This window comes from Talpa occidentalis, unplaced genomic scaffold (genome assembly GCF_014898055.3).
Source record: "Talpa occidentalis isolate TD23 unplaced genomic scaffold, MPIMG_talOcc4v2.1 talOcc4.3, whole genome shotgun sequence".
NCBI lineage: Eukaryota > Metazoa > Chordata > Mammalia > Eulipotyphla > Talpidae > Talpa > Talpa occidentalis.
Genome location: NW_023603184.1, coordinates 47,090,677 through 47,110,044, shown reverse-complemented (window position 1 = coordinate 47,110,044; position 19,368 = coordinate 47,090,677). Strand labels below are relative to the sequence as shown.

The following is a 19,368-nucleotide window of genomic DNA, read 5'->3' as shown; positions in this document are numbered from 1 at the left end:
TCTCCTGTCTCGCCCACTGCTCCCCTCAGCAGTGTATTTCAGTCAGTCTGCCTATTCTGTTCCCCGCTATCTCTCTGGTGAATCCTCTCACTCCTTACACCTCTGGCATACACCCTAGTTCTTCTACAAAAAAATAAATAAAATCTTAAAAAAAAAAAAAAAAGGGCCTCCCTGGTGATGCAAGGGCTTAAGATGCAGCACTGTGAAGCTATCTACAGCCACTGCAGCAGGAGTTCAATCCCCAGCCAGGGAGCTAACCTACATGGTGCTTTAGAGTTATCCTGTCTCGCCCACTGCTGCCCTCAGCAGTGTATTTCAGTCGATCTGCTTTCTGCTCCCCACTCTGTCTCTGGTGAACCCTCTCACCCTCATACTTCTGGCCTGTACCCCAGCTCTTGTATGAATAAATAAATAAATAAATCTTTTTTTGTTTGTTTGTTTAAAGAGAAGTTATGAGGCAGAGATGGGTCTTGGGGCAGGAAACTACCTGCCAGGGAAGATACAGAAGAGCCTCTGGGTGCTCCACTCCTCTACTTAGTTGATTAATATTTGCTGAGCATGTACAACACCTACATGCTGGCCATATGGGGACTCTGACCAAGACAGCTCAACACACGGTAACAGAGAACTTAATAGGTTACTTTGGTTTTCTTTTATGACTGCAGAGTGCAAAGGGTCAGCATCTGGCTTTAAGTTCTAATAATAGATCCTGAACTGCAGGTTGGGAACTACTGATTTTTTTACTTTGAAAGAGCAGGGTTTTTTTCTGTTTTTTGTTTGTTTGTTTGTTTTATATTTAAAGAGCAGGTTTATCAGGGAAAGGGACAGAAAAGTAAAAGACACTTGCATAGACACTTGCACAAGCGGGCAGGAAGAGCTGACCCAGAAAGGACAGATTTGCTGAGAGAGGACTGCATGTCTGCAGGTGGGCGGCCTTGAGGAGAGCTGCCTCCGCTGAGGGAGGTCAGTGCAGAGAAGTCCCAGGAGGTGCAGGTCATGGGCGGGCAGGAAGCTGCTGCCCTGCAGAGGGAGAGAGTTGGTAAAAGGAAGCACCTGCATAGTCACACGTGGGCAGAAAGATGGCTGCCTGATATTTTTTATCTTTTTTTAAGCTTATATTTTGAACTTTTCCTATTTTCCTGGTGATGTGCTAAGTATTTTTACATTTATCCTTAATACACTCTTCATGTCTGTAAATAGAGGCAATAATGATATTACCTTGTAGGGTTATATTAAATGAGACAATGATGGTAATAACTATAGTTTATAGAGAGTGAACACTTGGCAAGCATAGTAATCATTTCATTCAGACCTCCCCAAAACAAGAGGTGAGTGCTTATTAGTAACATTTCACACATAAGCACATTGAGATTCAGACTGGTTAAATAAACTGACCAAGCTCACAAAGAAAATACATTACAGTATGTGGATACTAATCTAGGTTGCTCAGAGATTTGAAACTAGGAGCTCGGGCCTCCCCGGTGGCGCAGCGGTTGAGCACTGGGTTGTGAAGCTGCCCGCAGCCTCTGCGGTGCCAGTTTGATCCCCGACTTCTCCCCGGCCACCGGAGGAGGGTCCCACATGGCGCGCAGACCTCTCCTGCCGCCCGCTGCAGTGTACTTCGGTCCTTCTGCCTGCTCTGCTCCCTGCTCCCTGCTCTGGCTCTGGTGAATTCTCTCACCCTCCTGTGCTTCTGACTGTACCCAGTGCTTGTATAAATAAAATAAAAATAAATAAATAAATAAATAAATAAATAAATAAATAAATAAATAAATCTTAAAAAAAAAAAAAAACCACTAGGAGCTCAACTACTGAGCCATGGGGTCTTTATAATAAAAGTATAAGAAGATTTTAGCACACGGTACAGCGATGGCTACCCTCCGTTCATTGTTTCTAGTCTGGTTTTCAACAATACAGGTAAACACTATAGTTTTATATACTAACACTTAATTTTTTTCTTTCTAAAAATCATTGGACAGGCTTTTTTTTTAAGATTTATTTATTTATGCATACAAGAACTGAGGCTTACGCCAGAGGTGCAAGAGGTGGGAATATTCACCAGACATGGCGAGGAGCAGAACAGGCAGATTGACTGAAATACACTGCTTAGGGGAGCAGTAGGAGAGACAAGAGAGGTCTGCTGCACCATGTGGATAGCTCCCTGGCCAGGGATTGAACTCCTGTATTGGAATTGAACTGGTGCTGAGTGCTGCAGTGGCTGCCTAGCCTGATAATGCTGTGCCTTTAATCCCGTGCCAACAGGAAGACCCCCTGGACAGACTTTTTTCTTGACCTAACAAATAGAAAGATGACTCAAGATCCCTTTGAGTCTCAGAAGATAAATAGTACTCATTTCTGCTACAGGTTCCCTTTTTGCTTCATTTTTTTTTCCATTAAAATAGGCTTTGTTGGGCCTCCCTGGTGGTGCAGGGGTTAAAGACAGCGCTATCAGGCTATCACCAGCCACTGCAGCACCAGTTCAATGCCTGGATCCCTGGCAGAGCAACCCACATGGCGCAGCAGACCTTTCCTGTCTCACCACCTGCTGCTCCCCTCAGCAGTGTATCTCAGTAGATGTGTGTGAATCCTGTCATCCCTGCCCCCTGCATCTCTGGCTTACACCCCAGTTCTTGTATGCATAAATAAATAAATCTTTTTAAAAACAGGCTTTGTTGGTCTTTGGGAGCAACCTTAAAGGGGAAAAATTCACTAAAGGACAACATATAGCCTAAACTAAACGAGAAAAGAGTGAAGAGCGGGGAGGGAATATTTACTATATATTTACTAAACTTCTCTAAACCACTCATCTTTAGGATGTTATTCATTCATTTTGCTCAACAAAATTTGAGCATTGTTTACTGTGTGCCTGGGAATGTGTTAATGAATTCTTACCATATTGCAAAATGAGGAATTTTAGTAATTAGCTCAAGGTCACATGATCCATTGTTGCATGAACCTAGTTTCAAACTCATGTCAGCCTCATTTCAGTCTGTGTTGTTTTCATTCTGCTCTGCTTCGCCCAGGTGATGCTGGAAAATGAATGCTCTGAGACACAAAGTAGCTAAGTCAAGGTTTGAGTCTCATTGCAAACTCAGTCCTCATCCCCCTCCTTGTTCTCTGTTGGTTGACTCATACTTTCAGAGAATGAAATGAAGTGACACCGATACAAGATTTCTATAAGAAATGTTTCTTACAGATTCAGGAATCTCATTTTTGGTACCATTTGAAAAATTCTCAGAAGCCTTAAGTTTTGCTTTGAAGAAATGATTCAGGGGTTGCCAAAATTGCTTTGGGAAGTCTGAAAACACCAGTTTCCTGAGGCTTGAATCTGCCGAGTATAGTGTTTGCACACGGCAGAAGCAGGTCATTAGAACTGGTACAGGCATATGCTTATTTACTGATGTGTCAGAAATCCTCCAGGCACCATAGGATGGGGCAAGTGCTGTGTGAGTAGTTCCACTGAAGCTGGAAATCAGAGGCCTCCAGGAAAATGTTTCACAGCATAAACCACAGAGTCAATTTCACGCCAGCCGCTGTCAGCTACCTGGAGAGGCATGAGGTTTTAGACCATTTTGATCTACTCTCTTATGCACTGGAAAACCAAACATCAAAGAGCCTTCAATATCCCTTCTTTTCCTTCTTAAATTGCTTGGTGTGATGAAGACACATATCAAAATCATCTATCTTCTAGAAAAGATGTCAGATTCTAGCATTTACATCTCATAAATACCATGTTCATTAAAGAAAGTCATCTGTTCTTCTCAATAAACTGTTACTGAGCACTTACCACATGCCCGTCGTTGTGATAATAACTGATGACAAAGTGAACCAATGGCTCTTGCTTTCAAGGTTTCAGTCTAGAGGGGAAACCACTCAGATACGCAGAATGATATTCAGAACACAGGGTATTTTCCACAATTGAGGTGCAGTTGATCTTTGAACAATTCAAGGGTTAGGGTCAACTCCTTGCATGGTGAAAAATCTGCACATTACATTTGATTCCCCCAAAACTTGACTACTAACAGTCTGCTGTTGACTGGAAGCCTTTGAGATAACATAGATGATTTTGTATGTTATATGTATTACATACTCTATTCCTACAATAGAGTAAGCTAGAAAAAAAAGAAAATATTACTAAGAAAATCATAAGGAAGTGAAAATAATACACTTTGAAGACTTACTGTATTTATTGATAAGTGTTCAGGTCTGTGTATAAGAAAATCTGTGCATAAATGAACCATGGTTCAATCCATGTAGTTCAGTGGTCAACTATATTTCCAGACAGATTGCAAAGAGCTAATGCCAGGATGACTTGGGCTCCTATTCCTAATACCTTAATGACACAAGGACCTTGATCAGATACTCTATCTCATCAATCAGTGATTTACCAACAGTTAACATAAGCTATACCATCACATAGGATGGTTTTGAGATTTAGCATAGTACTAGATCACCATTATTTGTTTAACCATTGCTCTGTTATTTTTTTCTTTAAGATTTATTTTTTATTTATTTATGCATACAAGAACTGGGGTGTAGGCCAGAGGTGTGTGTGGGGTGCGTGAGAGGATTCACCAGAGATAGAGTGGGCAGCAGAACAGGCAGATGTACTGAAATACACTGCTGAGGGGAGCAGTGGGCAAGACAGGAGAGTTCTGCTGCACCATGTGGGTCAGCTCCCTGGCTGGGGATCGACAGTGCTGAGACTTTAACCCCTGTGCCACCAGGGAGGCCCCTGCTGTGTTATTTTTGAAAAATAATATAAATACCTGGTGAAAAAATTCAAAGAGTACTAAAAGAGTAGAAAGTATATATTTCTCTCCCTACCCATTGTCCCAATTCACATCCTCAGAGGCTACCACTCTTTCATTCTTTGTAAATTACTCCAAAGATATTTTAATACTTCATTATATGCATATATAAATATCATTAAAAGTTATATACGAATAACAGCACCCTACATATACTGCTCCATACTTTGACTTATCATTTGTTTTGGAGATCTTTCTGTATCAGTACACACAGATAGCATCATTCCTTTTAATGGCTCTGTAGAATTACATTTTATGACTCTACTGATAGACATTTTGGTTCTTCTCCATCTCTTACTGTTACAATGCTGCAATGAATATTTTTCACACATACCTTTGCCTATGTATTTTTGTAGGATAAATGGGAAGCTGGGTCAAAGTTATGGTCATATTTTATATTACCAAATTGTTCTCCAAAGAGTGTGTTCACACTCCCCCCTGACAATGTAGAAGACTACTGCTCCCAACCCTAGCCAAAATAATGTATTGTTAAACTTTTTGATTTTTGCCAAGCTGATGGAAAGCAACTTACTTAGCTTTATTTTTCAGACCTCTTCTGTTAAGTGCAGTAGAACTCTTTATCCTATATCTAAAGGCCACTTTTAGATATTTTCACTCAGAATATTTGTTATAATGCAATTCAGTGACAAAATATTGAAAAAGCTAATAGAAGAGGGTGATGAACATGGAACACACTGTTTGACTTTGGAGGTGAAAGATGGAGACAAGTCCATTGAAGTATTTAAGCAAGAGAAGCTGACATAAGCAGAACTGTGCTTTGAGAAGCTCTGGACCATGAGTAAGATGACTGGAAAGCGGCAAGACTGCAGGAAGGGAAGGAGTTAAAAAGTTGTTGCAATAATAATCTAGGCAAGAGAAAGAATGGAGATGATGTAACTAATTAGAAAAGCATTTCAGAAGCAGAATCAAAAGAACTCAATGACCCAGTAAACGACAGACATGAAAAAAGAGACAAATAATTTAGGCAAATAGAGTAAAAAGAAGGGAAAACTTAGTAGGGAATTTGGCCTCTACATTGCTAAATACTAAGTATTTTATTAGTTTATATAAATGTATATCAAACAAATGAAAATGATACATACACCATATTTATTCAATTACCCAAACAACCTTATTAAGGACATATTATAATCATTTAAATATTTAAAAACTAAATTAGCTAAGTTAAATGCAATGCACAAAACCAAAAAGTACTGTATTGTCCATGGTCATGTCAGAATTCAAAATCAGACATATCTGCCTGCAAAACCACTGCTCTATACACTATTCCAGGTTACCTTAGCTTAAAGAAAAAAATTGAGAAAAAGTTATCTTACATCATGCAGGGAGGCAAAATGTCCATAACACCTGCAAAGCACCAGGAATTATTCCCAGAGCTACCATATCATCAGTTAAATTTAAATATGACAATTCTCTGAGGAACCCATTATAATTCACAGCTGTCTCCACTTCAAATTGACCAACATCACCCTCTTGACAGGAAAAAACCCTTTTCCCTTCCCACCATCATTTCTCTGCAACTTATTTAAGAAAATATGTCAAATTGTATTAAGACTTTTGACACTGTAAATATAGTCATATTCAAATGTCACGTAAAAATGGATTACCAAAAAAATAACATCTTCATTAAATTGGATGGGGAATGTGAGTGCATAATTAACATAACTGCTTTGGAAAAATAATGGCTATTTGGGAAAAAAGCCTAATTATTTAGAACTGGATGTTATGTAGTATCTATAAATGTAGTAGTTTCTATAACGTGACTTACTTGGAAGAAATGATATATTTATATCTTATTCTCAGTCTTTTCACTGGATAACTGTCATCAGTATTGTTAACAGCTAGTATTTGCTGAGCCTGGCAAGGTAATTGACTGCATGGCTGTTTAGTCTTTTGTTCGAGAAGTTAATTATATACTTCATATACTAAGTCCTTAAAGAAGATAATTTTTTAAAAGGCAAACACTAAATGAAAAATAAAAATAGGAGAAAGAATATTTAACTATAAATAAATAAACTTTCATCCCCTAGGCATTGGCTTCTACAGCAGCATTAGAGAAATGCCATCATAAATCCTTAGGAAAATAACACACAAAAAGCACAAGTTTCAAGTTTCTCAAATTTGGACAAGAGTAAAGTGGGAACTTGGCATCAGGTGAGGTTAAAAAGTAACAAGAAAGAACAGGGAATGACAAACTCCAGGAGGTTAATGTCACCTTTGTAGATATCTGAGGAGTAAGTTGCACAATGTTGTTCTGTAAGAGAACTAGACTGGAAATAAGAGTTCCCCATAGATGGGAGTGAATTTTGATTATTCATGTTTCCTAGGACCTGATAATGGGCTACCGTGGAATATATAGAGTGCATGGATGGGGTTATTGTGGGAAATTGATTTCTCTGTCGCTGAGGAGACTATGAAACTGGAGGAAATCTGAGAGGACATAGGGTTAGACTAGATATGATAATATCTATTTGCCGGGGACCAGCCTCTGGCAAAATGTCGTGTCAGGGGTTCCTGAAAGGATGAGACGGCGTCGGTGAAAACGAAAGGGCTGAGGGGAAGGGGACGAGGTAGAATGAGGAGACACTGACACTTGGTGAGGTGCTAGTATCTTCTGCTGAGAGAGTCAGCAGGCCTTTATTTATTTATTATTAGTAATAAAAAAATACATTATCATGTGTAAAGCAGAAACAATTAGTGTATTATGTTCCCATAGACTACTGGCTCCTACAGGTCCCAGCTAGATGGTAGCCTTCAAGGTTAATAGATAAAAAACCAGACTTAACACCAAAACTTATTATTTCAGCTAGACAATTACCTAAGACAGTGGATAGCTGCCAGTGCATCCCTATTAGCTAAAACCTAAGCATCAAGAGACTATTCTATTCACATGGCCTTCCGCTGGAGACCAGGTGCTGCTCAGATATCAGAACTTTTTTTATTTAGAAACTCCTAACTCAAATAGCTACATTTAAAAACTTTCCCAAGAAACTTCAAGGGAAGGCAAAAGAAGGACCTACTATAACTACTGTACTGCAATGCTTGTCAGGCATGTTGTAAGGGCAGGACTGGACCACAGGGCAGGTTTTCAGATCCCATGCAGACCGGGTAAAGGAGGAGTCAGAGTCCTCAGTAGTTTTGCAGGTTTTTTATTTGGGGTTCACCAGGCATATGGCAGGCAGGGGTGCTGGCTGGGGGGCTGGGAGGCTGGCAGACCTCCCAGCCCTCAGCAAGTCTTCACTCTATCTGGGCTCTCTGGCGTTCGTTCTGCTGCTTCTTGGCTTCTCTTTCAGCTTCTGCTTCTGCTTCGGCTTCTACTGCTGCTCTGCTGCTGCTGCTGCTGCTGCTGCTGCTACTGGCGTCCCCGTGACGCTGCCCTTAAAAGCACAGTCTTAGCTCAGCTGAATCCCCTCTACCTATTCCAGGTGCCCGCCATCAGGCATGAATTCAGGACAAGGATCCATCATCTATCCTGATGGCGGAAGGGCAGAAAAGCCTGACATTTTCTTTACCCTACACATATCCAACAAATTGTCTCCCATTGTCAAGTGGGTCAAATTGCTTAATAATTAATTTCTAACAGATAATTTTCTGTGTCTTTTATTTGCAGTATACTGATGCATATAATATAGTGCCTAATGTACATTTTTTGGGAAATATTTTTCTTTTTATGACCAAGAACAAAAAGTGAAGGGATGTTAAATCAGGCCCACGGTGCGAGGCACAAGGAATCTTCGGCCCCACGGTGTGAGGCACTTTGAGCTTCGCTGCTTGCCAGTGTTTTATCTGGCTGGGGCAACAAGGCCTCCTGCAGCATCTATTGTCTCTTCTAACTATCATTCCTATATAGTTCCTTGAGATCTCCAAGAAGTTTGTCAATCTTTAGTATAATATAATCAGACTGTTCTCTACCTTCAAAATATATTTCTAATCTACACACTGCCCATTTCTGTTGCCATTCTCTCAGCCCAAGTCCCCATCTTTTGTTAGAAAGATCGATGTACTGGACTTCTAAAAGTTTTCTTGGTTCTACTTTTTTTTTTTTAAGTCATCTTTTTTGTTTGTTTGTTTAAAGATTTATTTACTTGTGCATACAAGAACTGGGATACAGGCCACTGATGAGGGAGGGTGAGAGGATTTATTAGCCACAGAGCGGGGAATAGAACAGGTAGACTGACCAAAATACACTACTGAGGGGAGCAGCAGGCAAGGCAGGAGAGGTCTGCTGCACCATGTGGGAATCGAACCCGCGCTACAGAGTCTGCGGATAGCTTCACAGTGCTGCGCTCAACCCCTTGTGCCACCGGAGAGGTCCTCTTGGTTCTACTTTTGCATCCAGCATTGTCTTTGATATTGTACTCAAATTAAAGAGGTCGCATACATAAATTCCTTAAAAAAAAAAGGGAAGGAAAAACTCTTTTGATCTAACATCCCCTGTGGCTATCGCCCCATTTCAATCCATTACCTTGTGGCAAAACCCCTTGAAAATATTTTTTGTATTCAGGTCTCCAGTTCCTCTCCGCTGCCCGCATCCTAAACATTCTCCAACCAGGGTTTTGTCTCCACTCCACTAATGAAACTGCTTTTCTCAGAGTCACTAACGACCCTCGTGTCTCCAAATTCAATGATTGTGTCCCAGTCCTCATCTATTTATTTACTATTTACAGCATTTTACACTTGCGTTCTCTCTCCCCTGACACGTTTCTTAGCTTCCAGGACTTAGCTGATTTTCCTTTTACTATTTCAGATGCTTTTATCATTGTCCTTTTCTGATTCTCATCTTCCCTGACCTCTAAATATTGGAGTGGCCCAGGGCTCTGCCCCTGGACAGTACATAAACATTTCAAAATTTAAACTTAAAAATAACTTTTTTAAAAAATATATTTATTTTATTTATTTATACAAGCACTGGGTACAGTCAGAAGCGCGAGAGGGTGAGAGACTTCACCAGAGCCAGAGTGGTGAACAAAGCAGGTAGACTGACGAAGTACACTGCTGAGGGGAGCAGCGGGCACAGCAGAAGAGGTCTGCGCGCCATGTGGGATCCTTGACCGGTGGCCAGGGATTGAACCGGCGTTGCAGAGGCTGCGGCAGCTTCGCAACCCAGCGCTCAACCGCTGCACCACCAGGAGAGGTCCAAAAGTAACTTTTTCAGTGAGGCCTTATCTCGTCACTCTTATCTAAAATTGCAAGCCTACACTTCTTAACTCCTTAGTTTGTTAAAATATTGTCTTTAGCACCATCTAAGACGCTATCAGTTTGATTTTTTAGTTTTGTTTACTGCCTCACTCCTTGAGTAGAAGTGTTACTACAGCATGTCTAGTATTGTGCAGTTCAGCATGTCAAGCCTAGAACAGTGCCTGGCACACATTGAACACTCAATATATTTGACTACTGAATGACTTTCACTTAAAGTAAAAATCTATAATCCTAGCTTACAAAACTCTTTATCTTCTATTAGTCTCTCCACTCTCATTTTTTACCCTTTCAGTTTCTCTATAAACATACTAAGGCCTTTCCCCATTTGGAGGCCTCTTTTAAGAAATCTATTTCCAGATTCTTCACATAATTAGCTCCTGGGGGTTCAATTTAAACATTGCTCTTCAGAAAGATCTTCTCTGACCACCCTTTTTGTCTCCCATCCTACCCAGCTGTGCTATTATACTTTTGCATGTTTTAGTTCCTTCATAGTTATTGTCTATTGCAGTTTCTGTTATTTGATTTGATTTTTATTCTCTGTCCAGGCTGGTAGAATGTAAGTTTTATGATTAGACTTTTTTTTTTTAAAGATCCATCCATTTATGCATACAAGAGCTGGGGCACAGGCCAGAGGCGTGGGGGGTGAGAGGACTCACCAGAGACAGACCAAGGAACAGAACAGGCAGATTGACTGAAATACAGTGCTGAGGGGAGCAGTGGTGAGTCAGGAGAGGTCTGCTGTGCCATGTGGGTTGTTCCCTGGCTGGCCTGGGGGATCGAACTTGTGCTGCAGAGGCTGCGGACAGCCTCAGAGCCTGAGTCTTAACACCAGGGAGGCCCTTATGATTAGACTTTTGTCTGTCACTTTCTCTGATATATCCCCATGATCTAGCATAGACACGCAAACAATTGGTGACCAATAATTGTCTATGGAGTGAATATATATATGAACAAATGTTTAAGTAAAATAAATGAAGAAACCTTTCTTAGTGTTTAGAACAGGGTTCATACGGATACAAAGAAGCAATGCCATCACTAATTAGGAGAGCACAAGATGGCAACAGGTCATTTTGCCTGATGTATAGGAACCCAAGCATGGGGCACTCAACATTCCTTTTAAAGTCAGCTTCCCTACAAGATCCTCTTGCTCTCTAAATAGTTACTGAGGGATAAAGAGCAAATGTGGAAATAGCCTACCTCTACCAAATGGGTTCTTTTTAATGTACTAGTCAGAGATAGCGTGAAATGCATGATCACAGACAATTAAGGATGACTGGACTTTGAAACACAGTGGTTTGTGCTTAAAACTATGTAGACTGTGTGGGAAGAGAAGTAGGAGGGTAGCTTCCTGGTTGGGGGTACAGTACACTGTGTTACTCACCCACTTCTCCATTTATTTATTTACTTCCATTATATCAATGAGAGTAGGTTTTGTAGCAAATTAAGGTCAGATTTGTAAGGAAAGGAAACCACAAATGCAACTTTCAGTGGAAAAGTTGGAGGGACAAAGGGTTAGATGATTTTATGAGAAGGAAGAGCAACTCAGGGCAGGGTATTTCACGTAAATATTCATAATAATCCTTCATGGTTAGCATGTCATTCTCATTTAAGAGATGAAAAAACGGAGGTTTAGAGTTACGTTCAAGTTCACACAGAAAGTAAGCAGCACCTTGACTGAAACTTCAATCTCTCTGATGCCAAATACTTCCCCACCATGTCTGCCCCTCTTTCTTCAAATCAATAGTCCTGGACACCCAGAGTTGTGATGCCTAAGATGATAGCCATAGAGTGAAACTATCTTGTGAAGTATTATACTACATTCTCAGTGCTAGTGAAGTGCCTGATACATAGCTGGCTCTTCAGTAAAGCTCTACCAGATTAAAAAACAATAGAATTAACAAACGAAAGAGATGGTTTTTTAAAAGATTTATTTATTTATGCATACAAGAGCTGGGGTACAGGCCAGAGGTGTGGGGGGTGAGAGGATTCACCAGAGACAGAGAGGGGAACAGAACAGGCAGACTGAAACACATTGCTGAGGGGAGCAGCGGGCGAGTCAGGAGAGGTCTGCTGCACCTTGTGGGTTGCTCCCTGGCCGGCTGGGGGCGTGGGAATCGAACTCATGGTAATGCTGCAGAGGCTGCGAACAGCTTCATAAGTTGCTTCTTAACCACTTTGCGCCACCAGGGAGGCCCACGAAAGAGGCCCATTTGATTTTAAACAAAATGACATCCCTTGTGAAATATGTACTGAGAACAGAAACTCCAAGACAACTTCTGGGGGTCTCCTACTGCGGTGCTCCAGGGAAAGACTAACTCTTTAAGAACAGCACAAAAAATAAAAGCAAAAACAAACAAACAAAAGAACAACACAAAGGGCTACCAAAAAGAGGCTGCAGTGAGCCTGGTGTTCTTCTTCTGCCCTGATATGGACAACACTCCATTTGATTGTAAGCCTGTAGGATTATCTTCTGGTGGGGTAGCAGCTGCTAGAAATAATAGTTATCATATGCTAGGCACTGTGCTAAACTCTTTCCATGTTTTACTTTATGTAATGCTCAAAAGCACGGTAGAGAAAGATAAATTTATTTGGGTGTGAAAGGAAATGTTGGCTTGTCTATAACAATTATCTGCCAATTTGTGATGTAAACACTGTAAAGTCCCCATTGTTCACTCACCTTTCCTTCCCTTATTAAGATGTAGAAATGTAACACCTCAATTGTTTGAGAAGAGGCATCAGAAAAAGAATTTTCCAGTCCAAAGACTCAAGGATCCATAACACATCACATTTGCCCTGATGAATATGGTAGGACAGTTCTGTTTCAAAAATGTACTTATTATTTTAAAAAATGTAGTTATAGAAAAGAATGTATCAAAATTGATGTCAAAAGCCTTGAATTTGTGTCCCAGCTCCATGACTGACTCTGGGTCTCTGATTGCCACTAACCTGTGGCATCTCAGCTTTCTCATCTATGAAAACGGGATAATACAACTCCTGTTCCCATGGGTTTGCACTAAGGGTTAAAAGAAGGAATGTAATTTGGATGGAGTGAGGCGTAAGTAAACATAGACAGTTCTTTCTTTGAAGATGAGCTGGTCATCCTTAGATTTCAAAGGTCAAGTTCCACCGTGCAGCTCCAGAGTGTTCTAGCCATTATACCTCTCCTGTCTTGTCCGCTGCTCCCCTCAGCAGTGTATTTCGTTTGAGCTGCCTATTTTGTTCCCCACTCTGTCTCTGGTGAATCTGCTCACCCCCCACACCTCTGGCCTGTACCCCAGCTCTTGTATGTGTAAATAAATAAATCTTTAAAAAAGGTGAGCATGCAGTGAAATAAGTCAGAGGGAAAAAGAAAAATATTGGATGGTTTCACTTATAGCAGGAATATAAGGGAAGCCAATAAGACATCAGTGTGAAAAATAATAACAGTACAAAACACAACAAAGCAAAATCAGACAATTATAAACCAGAGACATCCTGCAGGGGAGGAGGAGGGAGAGGGATCAGAGGGAGGGAGGGAGGAGCACAGGGGACTGAGGTGACAGTGCACGGGTGCCTTGGGGAAGGAAACTCTGGGGACTACACATGAGGGGGTGGGGGGAAGCAACTATTGTTTAAAAATGAACAATGATGTAAAAAAAATAAAAAAAGAGATTCAGATTTAAAAAATAAGATGAATCAACAGAGGAAAAAATTTTTAAAAATTTTAAAAAAGGTTAAAAAAAAAGAAAATGAGCATGACCCAGCATTGAACTCAGTAATGCTGAGATGACCAGGAGCTCATGAGAACTAGAATTGGAGATCTAATTTTTCCTTGTTATATGGGTAGTTGTTTACAGTAACAAAGAACTGGAGGTAGGAAGGTCTCTGAGACCTGGGATTTGGGCTCCAGGTACAATATGTTACCACATCTGGAACAGCAAGAAAAGGGGTGAAGAAGACATTTATGTCTTCTTTACTGTCTATGAACAAAGTTTTAGTCTTCTCCCTAGAGAAAGACATATCTTTTGTTAGATTATTCCTAAGTACTTGAAAATTTTAATAGAACTGATTTTTATGTATGTCCTGTTTCCAGAAAACTTTCTAAGCCCATCTTACATGTTCTTGTTTTTTAAATACATAATTTTATATTTGTTTTTGAAAGAAAATTCAAAGTGTGAATAATGCTGCCTTTTATTTATTTGTTTTCCTGCTTTACAAAACTGGTTCAAACCTCCAGGATAGTAGTCTCTTAAAAGAAGTCTATTTTTTCTTCACAACAATGACAGTAGATATTTATTTAAAGTAATACATGTGCAGCTCAAACAAGCTCAAGTTGTACATTTCAGGTTTAACCAACTTCATAAAAATACACTGAGGACAGCTGCAGCCACAGATTTCGACGACAAGATTACTTTTTTGCCCATCCTCTGTCTTTTCTTTCCCAAATAACCCTTTCAGGTATGATTCAAGGTAGAATTTATTCTCCTCCTATTTTTTCCACTGTTCCTTAGGCAGGCACCTTTACTCCTCTCTTAATGAAAAGCATCTTGTCATTATAAATGGTCTCAGGAAGTCTTTTTTTTTTTTTAAAGATTTATCTATTAATTTATATAAGCACTGGGTACAGTCAGAGGCATGGGAGGGTGAGAGAATTCACCAGTGTCAGAGAGGAGAGCAGAGCAGGCAGACCTACGAAATACATTGCTGAGGGGAGCAGTGGGTGGCAGGAGAGGTCTGCGTGCCATGTGGACCCTTGCCTGTGCTCAACCACTGCGCCACAGGGGAGGCCCTCAGGAAGTCTTCTAAATGGCTTCTTTTACATCATCACCCTCATGTATCATATCATCTCAAATTAACCCTGGTGGATTGAACCCTGCAGCATTGTAATACCATTTTATAATATTCTCCAACCACTGGCCTGATGCTACAACAGCCGGCCTGCTGGCCATTTTGACCCGAAACAGAAGCACTGCCTCAAAAGAAGTCTTCTTTTCTTTATCTCAAAGGGAAATTTTTCACCTTTTAACAATGAAGTATGATATACTTTTAAAAGTTATCTTTTGTCCATTTAAGAAAGCTTTCACTTCCTTAAGTCTTAAAGAAAAATAGATATCCGTTATCAGTTTAAGAGGTACTCTTCTGCTGAGGGGAAGAATTGGGGCATAGGCTGGAGGTGGGAGGTGTGTGTGTATGAAAAAGAATTCACCAGAGATAGAATGGAGAACAGGAAAGGCAGATTTATTGAAACGCACCTGCTAAGAGAAACAGCCGGTGAGGTTTTAGGTTTTTCCTGACTAGGGGTTGGTTTGGGCCAGTTAGTGCTGGGATGTCTGGGCTTGGGCATTGACCTTCGACACAGAATGTGTCCTGGCCCTGCTTCAGCTTCTAGAGTCAGATCAGCCTCAAGGCCTGGTTCCTACAGCTACCTTATCAATTCCCCTTATCTATTCAAGCCTCCCAAACCTCCCTGCTGGGCAAGGGGTGGGGGCTTAGATTTTAACCTTATTAAATGATACCCAAACATCTTCTTATTTCCAATTTAGCAAAAGTTTTGTTCCTATAAATGGATGTTGAATCTCATCAAATTTTTTCTACATCTCTTGAAATGACCGCATGTGTTGATCCTATCGATCAGCTAAATAGGCTAAATTACATTTTTAAGTTTTAAAAATATTAAGCCAAATTTATACTCCTGATAAAAATACATGGTTATGACATATATTTTGGATTTAAGTCCAAAGCACCTTCCAGTGGGGACCCACAGAAAAGGGTCAGAAACAACCAGACAAGCCCTGTTACAGTACTTCTGTTACAGGGCAGCCCCGATACAAAACGGGGTGCCTGACTGTGGGTCCTCACCCGCGCGCTTAAAAGGACTTATCAATGCTCTACTGCAGGCACACACGAAAGGTTAATAAAAGGTTTATTTACAAGGGAAGGGGAAATGAGGAAATGTACAGCTGAGGGAGAAAAGTGGGAGACAAAGTTTTAAATGAGTCCTACCCGATCCGCCAATCAGGAATCCCAAATGGCACTCTGAGAGCTGGCCGCGAGCCAGGAGCCGTGAAGCCAGGAGGCGAGCGACAGAGTGAGAGACCTCCAAAGCCCACCTGTTTGGTTTTTATACCCAACCTGGCTGCTTAACTCCACCCTCAGGTCCCAGCCACCTTCCCTTTGGTGGTGATGGGATTTGTCTTTCCCAATGTGCTGATGGCTTTGGTCTGGAGTGGGGGTGGAGTCCACAAAGCCTCTATGGGATTAGCGCAGGACATCCTTTCCCCCTAACACTTCTTTTAAAATTTTTGTATACACATTCAAAAGTGGAATTAGCCTATATATTCCTTGTACCCTTGCAAAGTAGACAAAATGGGTTTACCATTGCAACAGGGTGGTCCCCAGGAAAGGGGGAGGTTCCCTGCCCCACCCAAGGGAGGGTGGAGCTGAGCAGGAAGAGGAGAAGCTGAAGAAGAGACTAAGGAAGGAAGCAGGATGGAGCCAGGAGACCTGGAGGAGGCGCATGGAGCCTAGAGACACGTGAAGAAACTGCGCTTGTCTTTTGTTCGTGGACTGGGTGACACAGATGTGGGTGAGACCTGTGGGGAGGTGACAATGGCAGCTTTTATCTTGATGTTGATTTTGCTCTTTTCCTTCCGGGCTTATCCGGTTGTTTGTGACCCTTTTCTGTGGGTCCCCACTGGAAGATGCTTTAGACTTGTAGCAGGCTTTGGGGCCTTGCTCTGGGCCGATCCCATATGGATGGACTTTTACCCACGAGGGGACGGGTAACTTTGGGTGCTTCATTTAGAAACTTGACTCTTTGCCTTACCTGTATTGTTTCCTAGTTTTATTAAAGTTCCTTCCCATTAAAGTCTCCTATGTTTTGTGTTGATGCGGCGGATGGCAGAACCCATTTAGAATAGGCAGGTTTGCGGGGCTTGGGCTGCCCCTCTCCTTGTCCTATAACACCATCTCCATTTCACTTGTAACTTCTATGAAGTTGAATTAACTGGCAGCGTCATCTCTAGCTAGTTGGTCGCTACACCAGCACTGGAAATCAGGGCTGTCTGAACACAAAGCCCCTTTGTTTCCTCCAAGTTTCATAGCTTTTGTGAACATTTATCAAGGCTTGTTTTGAAAACACAAGATTGAGGGGAGGAGTAGGATCAGAATAACAGTGGTAGTCTTGGGAGGCTGTACTAATGCTCCGATTCATCGAAATCAACAAGAAATAATTCATCTGCAACTGAGGAGAAAATGCGAAGCCAAGAGCCCACAGCGCCAGCCACGCAATCCCATAGGAATCAATTTTGCAAGTAATCACAAAAGAGAAAAACAGCAAGAGTCACTCCATCAACTCCTTCGAATTCCTCTCTTTCAGTGACTTGACAAAAAGCAGAAAAGGCTTCTCTTACCTCTTTCTCCAGAAAAATCCTCTCACCTCGTTCCCACCCAAAGCTCTATTAGCATTTGTTCCTGTGAAGACTTTCAGTCGGCCCAGCTGCCCAGCCCCCAGTTGACCTTCATTTCCTGAGCTCTCAAGCACGGAGTAGAAACCTCAGCAACAGCAGAGTGAATGTAGATATATTTTCTGTCTCAGCCTGCCTGCTCAATAACATTTTTCAGTGGGAATAAAAGACACCTAGTCACAAATTTGCAGTTGGATAGTGTTAACTATACAATTTTAAGGGCAGGAATTGGACCAGTGCAGGTTTTCTGATCCCATGCAGAGCGGGTAAAGGAGGAGTCAGAGTCCTCAGTGGTTTTTTGCAGGTCTTTTATTAGGGTTCACCAGGCATATGGCAGGCAGAGGTGCAGGGGGGCCGGGAGGCTGGTAGGCCTCCCAGCCCCCAGCAAATCCTCACTCTGTCTGGGCTCTCTGGCGTTCTCTGCTTCTGCTGCTGCTTCTCCTGCTTCTTCTCTGCTTCTCTCTTGACTTCTCTTTTCGGCTTCTGCTGCTGCTTTCTTGGCTTCTTGCGTCCCTGTGACACCGCCCTTAAAAGCACAGTCTTAGTGCAGGTGTACCCACTTCAGGTGCCCGCCATCAGGCATGCATTCAGGATCACAGGTTTCCCTCATCTATCCTGATGGCGGGAGGGCAGAAAAGCCTGATACCTTTTACCTTACCCTACAACAATCTTAAGCAAATCCTTCCAATCTAAGGCCTCATTTATAAAGTGAAAAAATACATCACAGGGCTGCTGTGAACATTAAATGAGATGATACCATTTTTCTTTTTGCATAGAAGAACTAGACTGTAGGCCTAGGTGGAACTGGGGTGCAGGAGGGGGGTTGAGAGAGTTCACCAGAGACAGAGTGAGGAGCGGAACAGAACAGGCGTGTTTTCTGAAATATACTGCTAAGGGGAGCAGTGGCTGAGACAGGAGAGGTCTACTGCACCTTATGTGGGTTAGCTCCCTGGCCAGGCATCGAACTCAGGCCATAGGGGTGATAGTGCTGAGCCTTAATCCCTAGGCCAACAGGGAGACCCCTGTATTTTTTGTTAATATTAATTTTTTAAATTTTTACGTAATTTTTAAACAATATTTGCTTCCCTCTACCCCCTCAGGTGTAGTCCCCATACAGTTTCCTTCACCAATGCACCATCACCTCATTTCCCTGTGCTCTACCCTCCCACCCTCCCTCTCTGTGATCCCTCTCCCTCCTCCTCCCCTGCAGGATGTCTCTGATTTATAATTGTCCATTTTTGCATTGTTGTGTTTTGTGCCATTATTATTTTTTTACACTGATGTCTTATTTGGTTCCCCTATATTCCTGCTATAAGTGAAACCATCAGATATTTTTCTTTTTCCTTCTGACTTATTTCACTGAGCATAATTCCTTCTAGATCCATCCACGTTGCTGCGAATGGCATGAGTTTACCTTTTTTGAATGCTGAGTAATATTCCATTGTGTATATATGCCACATCTTCTTGATGTGGCAAGATTTTTGGGCATTTGGGTTGTTTCCAGGTTTTACCTATTGTAAATAGTGCTGCAATAAACATAGGGGTACAGGTGTTCTTTTGAATCAATGTTTTTGTGTACTTTGGGTAGATCCCTAGTAGTGGAATTGCCAAGACCCCTGTATTTTTAAAAGTATTTGACTCATTTTAGGTGTTCAACAAACATGATTATTGTTTTCTCCATCCTTTTCACCTAACACAATAGTAAAATAGCCTTTTGAATGTATGTTAAAGAATGATGAATCAATTCATATCTTTTCCACGAGTCCTGAGGTCCTTTATAAAATACGAGTTTTCTCTGAGTATGCCTCAGGTACTCTGGTATGTGCTTTTTACTCGTTAGTGCTTAATCCTCACAACAACCATATGAAGTAGGTACTACCTTAATCCGTATT

General features: G+C 41.4%; 1 protein-coding gene and 1 pseudogene across 2 annotated transcripts in view; one reads left to right on the top strand and one right to left on the bottom strand.

Annotated features, from left to right (window-relative positions):
- The window catches only part of RAB30 (RAB30, member RAS oncogene family), a 122,529-nt gene that overhangs the window by 2,682 nt on the left and 100,479 nt on the right, over positions 1–19,368 (top strand). The window contains exon 2 of one of the 2 annotated variants that reach the window (XM_037523052.2): positions 12,728–12,836. The exons of the other annotated variant lie outside the window; for it this stretch is intronic. The gene's annotated coding sequence lies outside the window, so the exon portion shown is untranslated. The remainder of the gene's footprint in view (positions 1–12,727; positions 12,837–19,368) is intronic. 2 annotated transcript variants of the gene reach the window in all.
- LOC119255680 (cytochrome b-c1 complex subunit 7-like) lies at positions 14,406–14,959 on the bottom strand (annotated as a pseudogene).